This window comes from Rattus norvegicus, chromosome 14, assembly GCF_036323735.1.
Source record: "Rattus norvegicus strain BN/NHsdMcwi chromosome 14, GRCr8, whole genome shotgun sequence".
NCBI lineage: Eukaryota > Metazoa > Chordata > Mammalia > Rodentia > Muridae > Rattus > Rattus norvegicus.
The window spans coordinates 38,309,711-38,323,124 of NC_086032.1; the positions used below are offsets into that span (position 1 = coordinate 38,309,711).

Below are 13,414 nucleotides of genomic sequence, written 5' to 3' on the forward strand. Positions count from 1 at the left end.
GGATTGTCTGAATTTTCTTGTACTGGTTGAGGCTTGTTTTGTCACAGATTAAATGGTCCAATTTTGGAGAAAGTACAATCAGGCACTGAGGAGAAGGTATTTTCTTTTGTTTTAGGGTGAAATGTTCAATAGGTATCTGTTAGTTCCCTTTGATTCACAACTTCTGTTAATTTCACTGTGTGTCTGTTTACTTTCTGTTTTCATTATCTGTTTATTGGCGAGGGTGGGTGTTGAAGTCCCTCATGATTACTTGGTGTGATTTGAGCTTAGGTACTTCTTTTCCAAACGCGGTTGCTTTTGCATTTGGGGCAACGATCTTCAAAATTGAGACTTCATCTTGGTGGATTTCTCCTGTATGTAGTGTATATGTATGTAGTGTTCTGCCCCATTTTGCTTGATACCTTTTGGTTGAAATTCTATTTTATTGGATATTAGAATTGCTACTCCACCTTGTTTCTTGGGATCATTTGCTTGGAAAATTTTTTTTCCAGCCTTTAACTTTGAGGTAGTGGCTGTCTTTGTCACTGAGGTATGTTTCCTTTTTGTAGCAAAATGATGGGTCCTGTTTGTGTATCCAGTCTATGCCTTTTTATTGGGGAATTGAGTACATGGATGTTGAGATATATTAAGGGACCAATGAATATTGCTTCATGACCATTTCCAGAATGGTTGTACCAGTCTGCAATCGCACCAACAATGGAGGAGTGTTCCTCTTTCTCCACATCCTCGCCAGCATTTGCTGTTACCTGAGTTTTTGATCTTAGCCATTCTCACTGGTGTGAGGTGAAATCTCAGGGTTGTTTTGATTTGCATTTCCCATATGACTAAAGATGTTGAACATTTCTTTAGGTGTTTCTCAGCCATTCGGCTTTCCTCAGCTGTGAATTCTTTGTTTAGCTCTGAACCCCATTTTTAATAGGGTTATTTGTCTCCCTGTGGTCTAACTTCTTGATTTCTTTGTATATTTTGGATAAAAGCCCTCTATCAGTTGTAGGATTGGTAAAGATCTTTTCCTAATCTGTTGGTTGAGAATATTTTTTTAAACAGGTTTTCTGACATTTGTTGGAAAACCCACAAGCCCACAAGCTATCCTAGATAACTATTACAGCTATTTTAATTTTTTCTAACAGGTTTTCTGACTTTGGTTGGAAAACTCAAGAGCTATATCAAGCCGAGAGAGCTAACTTAAGCTGAGAAAGCTGTCTTGAGCAGTGAACTATCTGGAGCAGGAGAGAGAGCCAAGAGCTATCTACAGAACTATCTAGAGAGCTATCTTGAGCAGACTACAAAGCTACCAGCTCTCACCCTATCATTGACTTTAAATTGTTTCTTCCACCAGTCCTAAACACACCTTCCTCAGGATCCCCTCTCTAAGCCAAGACTAGTACTGGCTTATAACTAATATAGCATCTACAATATAGAGTGGAGAAGTGAATGTATACATGCTCATTTATTTGTTCGTGGGTGCTCTGCTAAATTTCTTTTACTTAAGCAATTTAACATAGCCTAAAGAGGGACAATGCCACCTGTAGTAGATTGTGTTTTCCTCATACACTAACTGAAGACACTCCCCCATAGACATGATTCTACGTGATTCTAGATAGTGTCAAGTTAACAATTAAAACCAATCATCACAGCAACTAAATGTAATTTCATAAATTTGTTTTACAGAAGTGACTATTATTCATATTAATTTATTAACCTAAATTATGATACTATTTGAAATCACATATTTAATTCTAAACACTTATGTACATCACTTTGAAATTATCTAGTGATTAAAAATGACAGCATTGATTCCTTAATGTTCTATATGATTCTTTTTTTGCCTGTTAATGAAATATGACAACTAACTTTATTAAAAGTATGTCTTATTGGGTTTAGCTCAGTGGTAGAGCACTTGCCTAGCAAGCACAAGGCCCTGGGTTCGGTCCCCAGCTCTGAAAAAGAGGGAAAAAAAGTATGTCTTATAAAGACAATTATGAGAAACAGGACCATGAGATGACTGAGTGGGTAATGATACTTGCTTTCAAACATAACCACTTGTGTTCAATACTTAAACCACATTAAGGGAGAAATAACCAACTTCCATTAGTTGTTCTCTGACATTCACATACACGCCATATATACTTGTATATAAATTCACAGGTATAAATTACATGTAAAAATTAATAATGCACATAATTTAATATGTCATTAATCATAGATACCTGGTTTTTACATGAAAATAAAAATTATTCGAGTCCCCAAATAGCCTCTCAATTGAATTTATACAACTAAAGAAGGATTCTCTTACTATAGTTATTATTAACTGTAAACCAAGAGTCGGCTTGCTGTCAGGATTTATAATTGATTTGACCTAAGCTAATGACTTGTAATATCACTGAAGTAGAAGGTAAGTATCAATGTGATTAGGGTTGACAAGGCCAGTGTGCAGTTAGAGTTTGCTGAAAAGCTGTTCTCCATGTTACCAATGATGGGGTGAAGCATGCTTCTTCTATTAGATTATATTTGAGCACCACTGGCTTTTGCTAAAAGAACGACTTGAATAAAAATTCTGCATCCTATATGTAGCTGAATACCGTGTGGTTGTCAAAAGGTTGACAAACTAATCTCAGAAACACTTTTAATAAAAGTGTTTTTAATACAAGATGAAGAACTCACCAAGCCATGTAAGTATGGGCGTTTATAAAACCTCTGCTATTTCATGGTGAGGGAGAACGGTAGAGAACTAAATTTAGAAATGGAATTAAAATCCCCTATGTATGGGTGCTCAACTAACAGTGTAATCTGCATTGTACAGCAGTTTTATTTAGTTATTTGATTATTTTAAGTTGCCAAGCAAATGCTCTTAGAAACAGGTAAATACCTGATAACAGCTTTAAAACTGTCATAGGTCAGCTTTTATTATGAACCAAGTTACAAAATAAATGAACTGAAGTATATAATTAAAAGACTTGGATTTATTGGTTATTTTTTATTTTAAGGTGCTTAGAGACTTGTACTCTTGATTTGGATTATGGGTGAGCCTTGAACAAAATTCTAAATTATTATATTATACTAGTTATAAATTCTATTAACTTACTGGCATAAGTTTTAATTTAGGAAAGAGTAACTCATTTATATGTAAAAGTTACATGTAGAGCCTGCCCCCTGCCCCAGTAGTGATAGCTTTACTAATCTAGTATAGTACATGCCATCTCTATGTAATTCCATGCATGTTAGGAACACAGAACACTTCTTACACATTTGTCTCCTTGTGCTAGAAGGCATGGTGATACTTTGGAATCTTCCCAACATATGTGAAAGGACTATTTAAGTACAGTAATACACATTGTTCATATTCAGATGAACTAAAAAATGATTTTGTATTTAGCAAGATTGTAAAAATTCTATGGTATGTATATGTCCATATACCCATAAATGTACTTGTATTTTCAGGAGAACATTTAAAAATGGTACAGGATTATTAAGCTTTTATTTAATAAATAAATCTGAATAAAAGCAATGTTTCAATATGCCTTTTCTATATCAGTTTATTACTCACAGACTATTAACATAGATTTACAATAAACAACTGAATGGTATGTCATTTTGAGTACATAATAAATTTGAATAGCATTTATTGATAGATCTTAAGAAGAAATGGTAATTGAAAATCTCAAGTAGTGTATAAAAGTTCCTGTGAATCTGGTTGAGACTCAGCTGATTCTGTATTTTCCATATGGAAATAGAATTATTTTTATAATGTTAAAGTCAATGTAAGTTTTTTTTTTTTTATATTTGGAAAGAATTGTTCAAGACAGTTGAAAAGATAATGAGTGTGTTGTGTAGAGAAGTGCACAGGAAACTTGTGATTCTGGGTGGAAATACATTGAAGAAGCCAGAAGCCGTTAAAAACTATTTCCATGTAACCACAGGTGCTAAAGATACCACTGTAACATTTGAGGCAAGCAATTTTCTGAGCAAAGATTGGTTAAAGCCTTTTAAGAAGCATTTCCATTTGCATAATGTGAAGTGAATGCAGACAGAGGTAGCTAAGGAGTACACAACAGAATGCAAATCCCTACTAAAGCAGGAGTGCAGAGACAAGTGCCTGCGAAAGTTCAACCTGGAACTGAATTCAGCAAGGGAAGAAAATGTGTTTGTAAACATAGCATTCTGTGTACTGTCAACTCACATATAAAATACATCAGAAATACTATCAATGTTTTAGATGTGTTATTTCACCAAAGGTTCAGAGTTCTATTAGCATAATTTTCACATGTAAAGTTATGTAATACAGCATATGTCAATAGGAAAACAAATTAACTTCATAATAAATAAATAAATTTATTGAAACTAATGCAAAATTACAATTTATTTATTTATTTATTTATTTATTTATTTATTTATTTATTATTTATTTATTTTTATTATTCCAGCCATGACCCCCTTTCTATTCCCCTCTTCCTAGTGCCCTCTCCCTCAGTTCCTCATTCTCCCCCTTGCCTCCAAGAGGGTGCCCCTCCACCAGGCTTCCTTCATCCTTGGGGCTCAAGTCTCTTGAGGATTAAGTGCATCCTCTCCCACTGAGGCCAGACAAGGCAGTCCTCTGCTGTATGTGTGCTGGGGGCCTCATACCAGCCCGTGTTTGCTGCCTGGTTGGTGGCTTGATGTTTGAGAGATCTCAGTTAATGTGTAGCTCTCTGTTGTTCCCTTGCAATGCTATCTTAAGTACCTTTCAAGAGATATGTTTCCCATGTGGATAACCAGTGATTCACAGCAATGGTCTTTTTAAAGTTTTAGTTATATTTTTGAGATAATACTATTATTACATCAAGTCTCCTTTTCTTTTTTCCTTCCAAAGCTTAGTATGTAGCTCTCCTTGGTGTCCTTTAAATTCATAGCCTCATTTTTTTATTAATTGTTGTTACATACATGTTTGTATACAAGAGTGTATACATAAAAGGATTACTAAATATAACCTGCTTAATCTGTATAATGTTACTTATATATACGTGAACTCAGGGAGGATAATTTGGTATTAGATAATCAATTCTGGTGTTCTTCCAAGGTTAAGATTATTTCTGCTGATCTCAGCTTCCTTTTGGTTCCTCTGTTTCTTTGTTAGGATTAATTATTACTACTACAAAGTAATTCCTTTCCCATTATGGTAAAGGAGTTCTAGTAAATATATATATATATATATATATATATATATATATATATATATATATATATATATAATGATCAGAGATACCCTCTTGATCTGACTTAATTAAAAGTTCTTTTAGATGCAAAATTTCTTTAGAACAGGAAAAAAGAAAGCAGTACATGTTTGATAACTAATAATTTTTTAACCTGAAAAGTACACCAGAATTATACCCTAATCTGCAATGTTCTTGCTCAATGTTTCAAAAACAAATGAAGCTTGGAGTAATGACTTGAAGAATTCAATACATTTCTTATGAGGGTCTCTAGCTCATTAACTATAATAAGTTTGATAAAATTGAATGGCTATATTACAATTTGGGAAAATATTGGAAAGGAAATATATATATATATATATACATTTTCTACATGTTTCAAAATAATTAAGTAAAGCAATATGACTGCACACAAAGATGCATTCCTTGCCTATTCAGTGCCATCAACAGAGCCAAGTAAGGTACTAATTAGTAAGGGAGTCTAACCTCGCAAGACTGTTAAAATTGAACTAAAATCCTTGGGAACTCATTCAAAGCATTCAATCTCAATGTATGTGTAACTAACCATAGCTGATGCCTCAGAACAAAAAAAAGGACTTTAAGATACAGAACACTTAACACAACATCCTCTTCACCTCTACTAATAGAAAGCAGAAGGTGACTGTCAAAACTTTTCCAAAATGTAAACCAAGAAACAACAAGAAGCAGAAGAAAACTGTAGCATAACAGCCAAACATAAGTGTAACAATATTTCAAAAAATAATTAGGAAAAATAATGTACAATTAGATGCATAGTGTGTCTGAAAGTCATGTTTTAGAATATAAATGCACCAAAAATAAGACAAATAGCAAGAAACAAAGTAATTTTGAAATAAAAGTGCTACATGAAGTAAGCCAATCACAACAGAAAACATATTATACAATTCAAATTACATGAAATGTCCTAAGGTTCCTATTGTTGAAAGGTAAATGCTGGAATTGCAGAAGAGAAAGGCAAAAAGGCTAAACCTTTGAGGGTCTCCAAATATTATGACCGATTTCACTTTAACCTTATAAAATGCTAATGCTAATTAAAGCAACCTGCACTGAATATTTTAATTATATACTTTGCTGGACATATAGTGTTAAAACACGATACCATCATTTTCATAAAATGTATGTTAGGTAATCACATGGATAGGGCCAGTGAGCTGGCTTCTCAAGCGATATCATGCGAATTAACTAAATCCAATCTCTGGGAACCACTTGGGGGAGTGAGTAAACTGACTCCAAAAGATTTTCTGTCATCTGACCTACAATTACATTTTGCAAAATGGGCCCCACTCTATAGATCACCAGTTTTTCCTGGCTTTAGCTTCCCATCGATGGTGTCTTCTAATCCTATTACTTAGCTTTGAAATCTTTACTCTGAAGATCTTCATCCTGTATCTATCCTCATTGTCTTTCTTACCCACTCCTTCCTGCCCCTACCCAGGGTTCTTGATTTGCTACTTATTACTGTCCATTCCCATAGCCTCCAAGGTATTGTCCGATAAGTGACAGATCATTCCCATGTCTCCTTTTTACCAGTAATATATTGAAAGGCTCTAATTTACATTTTATAAAAGTCCATTTTGTGTAATTACCAACATATTTTTAAAAAATCTTTATCTGACTAGAACTCAAGCATCAAGTTTAGAGTCTGTAAGTCATGTTTTCATAAATATCAGTCCTTTGTCACAGTTAATTTCCTAGTGTATGTATCTACTCTAATGCTCATTCTAGCCATTCAGATCTTAGTTCCCTATGTGATTTACCCACATGTCTCTCTTCCCTCTGCTTAGAAGTTTCTTCCCCACAGAAAAACCTCTATAGGAAACAGAAGAGGCCATGAGTGAGTGGTGTCCTGTGTGTCATTGAAAGGGGCATAACATGCCAAGGACTACAAAGTCTTGGAGCCATGGTATTTATATGAGTCAGACATAAGAGGGATGAAAAAATTTCTTTTCAGAGTCTGATTCTGAGTGTTTATCAATTATTCATTACTGTGTGCAAAGACTATGAACTTTTCTTCCACCGTGATGTTCAAAGTTTAACACTAGTCTCCTCTATCAGACCATCTATTAAGACTCTCTCTCTCTCTCTCTCTCTCTCTCTCTCTCTCTCTCTCTCTCTCTCTCTCTCCATCCCTCTCACTCTAAGTTGCATTATAATAAATACATTTAGAAAAGTTTCTGAACCACACCTGATAAATTTTATTGCACATATGTCAGTGTGTCTTTTCTTTCTTCACTTTCTCACGACAGCTTCTCAGAAGTCCAGAACACAGTGACACTGCTGAATCCCCTTGTCTTAGTCAGGGTTTCTATTCCTGCACAAACATCATGACCAAGAAACAAGTTGGGGAGGAAAGGGTTTATTCACTTACACTTCCACATTGTTGTTCATCACCAAAGGAAGTCAGGACTGGAACTCAAGCAGGTCAAGAAGCAGGAGCTGATGCAGAGGCCCTGGAGGGATGTTACTTGCTGGCTTGCTTCCCCTGGCTTGCACAGTTTGCTTTCTTATAGAACTCAGGACTATACCAGCCCAGGGATGGCACCACCCACAATGGGCTGGGCCCTCCCTGCTTGATCACTAGTTGAGAAAATGCCTTACAGCTGGATCTCATGGAGGCATTTCCTTTCTCACGAGGCTCCTTTCTCTGTGATAATTCCAATTTGTGTTATGTTGACACACAAAACCAGCCAGTACATCCCTACAGTACCATCACAGTGCTCTATACTTAGTCTGTACCCAAAATGTACAGGAAAAAAATACACAGTTGTATTCAATTATAACAAACATTTCTAGGTGACTCAGAAAGGTATTCCTGGGTAAGGTTTCCTCTTGGTTCTTATTTTCTGGGAAGAAATAATTTGTTCTGAGTTCTAGCCAAATAAATACACCTTTATTTACCAGAACAATGCACAGATTACTCAAAAAATTACCAGACATGGATTAACTAAAAAAGAGCATGAAGCAACACTTGGGTCTGTGAACTGCCCATCCTTAAGATATTTGTATGAAGTAGATGACATGGTCACAATGTAACATAATCTTGTTCCTCTCCAAATCAGGGCAGGCCTAAACTACTTCTAGGGAAATTCCTTCCAATTATCCTTTTATGAAGCACAGAAAAGGCAGATAAAAACCCAGGAGTTTTTAAAAATAGTTTTAGAGTGAAGTTGGAGGATTTGAGAATGTAGACTCTATCCTCGCATACAGGTCAGTTGGCTAAGTTCCCCAGAAACATAATGTGTGGCATTGTGGTTGACACTGAGTATTATTTTGTCTCTTACATGCACCCGGGTACAAGTTCTGAGCAGTGTGATGGAGGATAACTATATCATTACCAGGTGTCTTTATGGGTATTCCAATGCTTGACTCCAAACACTAGAAGGAATAAAAGAATAATTCACAGAATTTCGTGGCTCAGTGGAAGGACTGGTTCCGTCTTTTCTCACAATCTACTCTATCAGTTCATTAAGACTGCTCTAGTGAGTCAGTATGCTTTGGTTGGCTCTGCAAGTATTTCATGCATTATTGGTTGATATAAAGTCTAAAATCAAAGAGCAGAGAGATCTAACGTCTGCTAAGGACTAGCATACAGATTCAAAGATGGTTGTCTTACGGATGCTCAATTGTTGGAAGGGGAGAAGGAATTCCCAGTCTCTTTTCAAAAGTATTGTTATTATAAGTTGAGGCCACTATTTTTGTAACTGAACAACTTTCTTAAGGTCCCACTTAAAAATACTATCATAATGGAATGACAAGGTAAAACAAACATTTGGTGTTTTTTTTTTCAGATATAATAGGCTTTATTTTCTTCTATCAGCATTGAGATTGGTGTGATCTGTACCTGAAGAAGGAAATGTTTTTTTTTTTTTTTTATTAACTTGAGTATTTCTTATATACATTTCGAGTGTTATTCCCTTTCCCGGTATCCGGGCAAACATCCCCCTCCCCCCTCCCCTTCCTTATGGGTGTTCCCCTCCCAACCCTCCCCCCATTGCCGTCCTCCCCCCACCAGTCTAGTTCACTGGGGGTTCAGTCTTAGCAGGACCCAGGGCTTCCCCTTCCACTGGTGCTCTTACTAGGATATTCATTGCTACCTATGAGGTCAGAGTCCAGGGTCAGTCCATGTATAGTCTTTAGTTAGTGGCTTAGTCCCTGGAAGCTCTGGTTGCTTGGCATTGCTGTACATATGGGGTCTCGAGCCCCTTCAAGCTCTTCCAGTTCTTTCTCTGATTCCTTCAACGGGGGTTCTATTCTCAGTTCAGTGGTATGCGGCTGGTATTCGCCTCTGTATTTGCTGTATTCTGGCTGTGTCTCTCAGGAGCGATCTACATCCGGCTCCTATCGGTCTGCACTTCTTTGCTTCATCCATATTGTCTAATTGGGTGGCTATATATGTATGGGCCACATGTGGGGCAGGCTCTGAATGGGTGTTCCTTCTCTCTCTGTTTTAATCTTTGCCTCTCTCTTCCCTGCCAAGGGTATTCTTGTTCCCCTTTTAAAGAAGGAGTGAAGCATTCACGTTTTGATCATCCGTCTTGAGTTTCATTTGTTCTAGGCATCTAGGGTAATTCAAGCATTTGGGCTAATAGCCACTTATCAATGAGTGCATACCATGTATGTCTTTCTGTGATTGGGTTAGCTCACTCAGGATGATGTTTTCCAGTTCCAACCATTTGCCTACGAATTTCATAAAGCTGTTGTTTTTGATAGCTGAGTAATATTCCATTGTGTAGATGTACCACATTTTCTGTATCCATTCCTCTGTTGAAGGGCATCTGGGTTCTTTCCAGCTTCTGGCTATTATAAATAAGGCTGCAATGAACATAGTGGAGCACGTGTCTTTTTTATATGTTGGGGCATCTTTTGGGTATATGCCCAAGAGAGGTACAGCTGGATCCTCAGGCAGTTCAATGTCCAATTTTCTGAGGATCCTCCAGACTGATTTCCAGAATGGTTGTACCAGTTTGCAACCCCACCAACAATGGAGGAGTGTTCCTCTTTCTCCGCATCCTCGCCAGCATCTGCTGTCCCCTGAGTTTTTGATCTTAGCCATTCTCACTGGTGTGAGGTGAAATCTCAGGGTTGTTTTGATTTGCATTTCCCTTATGACTAAATACAATTCATCTGGAATAACAAAAAACCCAGGATAGCTAAAGCTATCCTCAACAATAAAAGGACTTCAGGGGGAATCACTATCCCTGAACTCAAGCAGTATTACAGAGCAATAGTGATAAAAACTGCATGGTATTGGTACAGAGACAGACAGATAGACCAATGGAATAGAATTGAAGACCCAGAAATGAACCCACATACCTATGGTCACTTGATTTTTGACAAAGGAGCCAAAACCATCCAATGGAAAAAAGATAGCATTTTCAGCAAATGGTGCTGGTTCAACTGGAGGTCAACATGTAGAAGAATGCAGATCGATCCATGCTTATCACCCTGTACAAAGCTTAAGTCCAAGTGGATCAAGGACCTCCACATCAAACCAGACACAATCAAACTAATAGAAGAAAAACTAGGGAAGCATCTGGAACACATGGGCACTGGATAAAATTTCCTGAACAAAACACCAATGGCTTACGCTCTAAGATCAAGAATCGACAAATGGGATCTCATAAAACTGCAAAGCTTCTGTAAGGCAAAGGACACTGTGGTTAGGACAGAACGGCAACCAACAGATTGGGAAAAGATCTTTACCAATCCTACAACAGATAGAGGCCTTATATCCAAAATATACAAAGAACTCAAGAAGTTAGACCGCAGGGAAACAAATAACCCTATTAAAAAATGGGGCTCAGAGCTAAACAAAGAATTCACAGCTGAGGAATGCCGAATGGCTGAGAAACACCTAAAGAAATGTTCAACATCTTTAGTCATAAGAAGGAAATGTTTAAAAGGAAGGAAGCTCCCTGACCCACTCTAAAGTAACTTCTGTTTTTTATAAGATCAGGTTACTAGGTAAAATAATATTTTCTGTGCTCTCACTAGATGTAGAAGAAGAATCCTTTTATCCTTTGCATAGAAACTTTAAACATTTGCATGATTTATGACATTTTCACAGATAATTTTCAGAGTTTCTCCCAAATGTGCTGTGTTCTGATGAAAATAAACAGTTCTCTGTTCCTTTTCTCTAAGGAGGAGCTTGTCATCCTCTGAAATTCAGTTCCCTTGGCTAACTTTGGATAACAGTATTTGGACAGATTTAAAATTTTTATTATTTGGATAAGAGTTACATTCTCTTATCTTTTCACAGGCTAGGAATATTGTACACAGAACCACCTTCAGTTATATTTACCACTGCAAAACCGCATGTGCAATACAATTCCTAGTGCTTAGTAAGACACCTATTTGAATAAACACTAATGCGTATGACTCTGTCATTCAGTTCATTACATACTCTATGTATAATATTCTAAATTGAAAATAAATAGGACTGTTATACATGTGTTTATACTTTCTTAATTCCTAGAAGTCCGTCATTTGCATACCATTTAATGTTCTGCCTTTGCCGCACTTGTCACAAGCTTAGCCATACGTATTTGTATAGAGTAAGAGTGTAAACGATCTGATTAATATTGATTTCTCCTACCTCAAGTGCAAGAAAACCAGAGATGCAGTAGTCATACAGGACTTTTACCCTTATATGTCAATCTACATTAAAAGTGGACCCACAAATGAATGTTAAATGTATTCATAAATGACTGTTGTGTATAAGTGACATCAAGAAGAGTGTAGAAGAGTAATAAATAGCATTTTAATTTGTGACGTGATGAAATATTTTAGGCAATTACATTTGAAACAGTTGTAAAGTCTTTGGTTCTCTTTCAGGCATAAGTGGTTCTCCCAAAGTCACAGAAGTCATTAGTGGCCCAGCCTAGAATAGAAACTAGGTCTTCCATTCTAAATCCATTGCTCTCTTGATTTAAGTGCCCTGGGGGGTATTTTAAAACATTTGTTTATAAATTTCGGAATGTCTGCATTGAGATATAGGAAAATGGAAAGAAAGAGTTTAAAATATGCTTCTATCATGATCCCTAAGCAGATGGGCATGTCGTATCAAGTCTCTTGGGGAAATGATATTCAGAGAGGTACTGCACGAGAGATCTGCTTGTCCCAATGGACAGTAGTTATGGTGTCAGATACTGCAGCCTCAGACATTTTCAATATTTCTTTCTGAACCAAACAGTAATGAAAAAAGCATTTTCATGCTAGAAATGATGACTTCCCCGCTGGGCCCTTTACACAGTAGAAGATAAGGAGAAGAATGATAAGTCCTCCAAGCCATTGAACAGATTCCATGAACATCAAATCATAAAGCTTTTCTGAATACCATTATCGATATCAATAACTAATAATAATAAATGTTTGCACAAAGGAAATAATGTTTGAGGCAGTTATCTATTACCTCAAAGATTAGGAAATACCTCATAACATGAGGGAGGCTTTTTCAAAAAATAAATTATGAGAAGTTTAATGTATCTCTAAATAAATACAGGTCCAGTCATTTGTTGGCCTTTCCCTCAAATTCTGCTCAATCATTTTTCCCTGTAGACCTTGTAAGGGTCTAAGGTTTTGTGGCTTCCTCCATTTGAAGTATTGCCAGGTAAATTGTATGGCAGGTTCAGCTCCATATCCTCCAATGCTAGGAATCTAGTCAAGGGTCATCCTCACAGATTCTTGGAAGTTTCTATTGTCCTAGATTTCTAGTTCATCCTAGAGATGACCTCTCATCCAGTTTTCTCTCAGTCCTCTCTCCCTCCATCTTTCCCCCACCTCATCACTCCTGTCCTTATCCCTGTGTTTCCCATTCAGTTCTCTCCATCCATCTACCCAGGATGTCTAAAATATTTCCCTTCTCGGTGATATTCAAGTGTCTCCATATGCGATGTTTGTTACTTACCTTCTTTGTGTTTGTAGTTTGCAGCATGATTATCCTGTTATTTATAGCTAATATTTAATTATAAGTAAATACACACCATGTTTGTCTTTCTGATTTTAGGTTACTCATTCAGGATGATCTTTCCTCATTCTGGTCATTTACCTGCAAGTTTCATGATGTCATTTTTTAATGGTTGAATAATATTTCCTTGTAATACTCCCTTCTGTAAATACACCATATTTTGTTATCCATTCTTTGGTTGAGGGACATTTAGGTTGTTTCTAGTTTCTGGTTACTAAGG

General features: G+C 36.6%; 1 non-coding gene across 1 annotated transcript; it reads left to right on the top strand.

Annotated features, from left to right (window-relative positions):
* The first annotated feature begins 1,097 nt into the window (after positions 1-1,097).
* Positions 1,098-1,158, top strand: LOC120096772 (U7 small nuclear RNA). Its single transcript, XR_005493612.1, has one exon. It is a non-coding gene; the product is annotated as a U7 small nuclear RNA (small nuclear RNA).
* Positions 1,159-13,414: the final 12,256 nt, after the last annotated feature.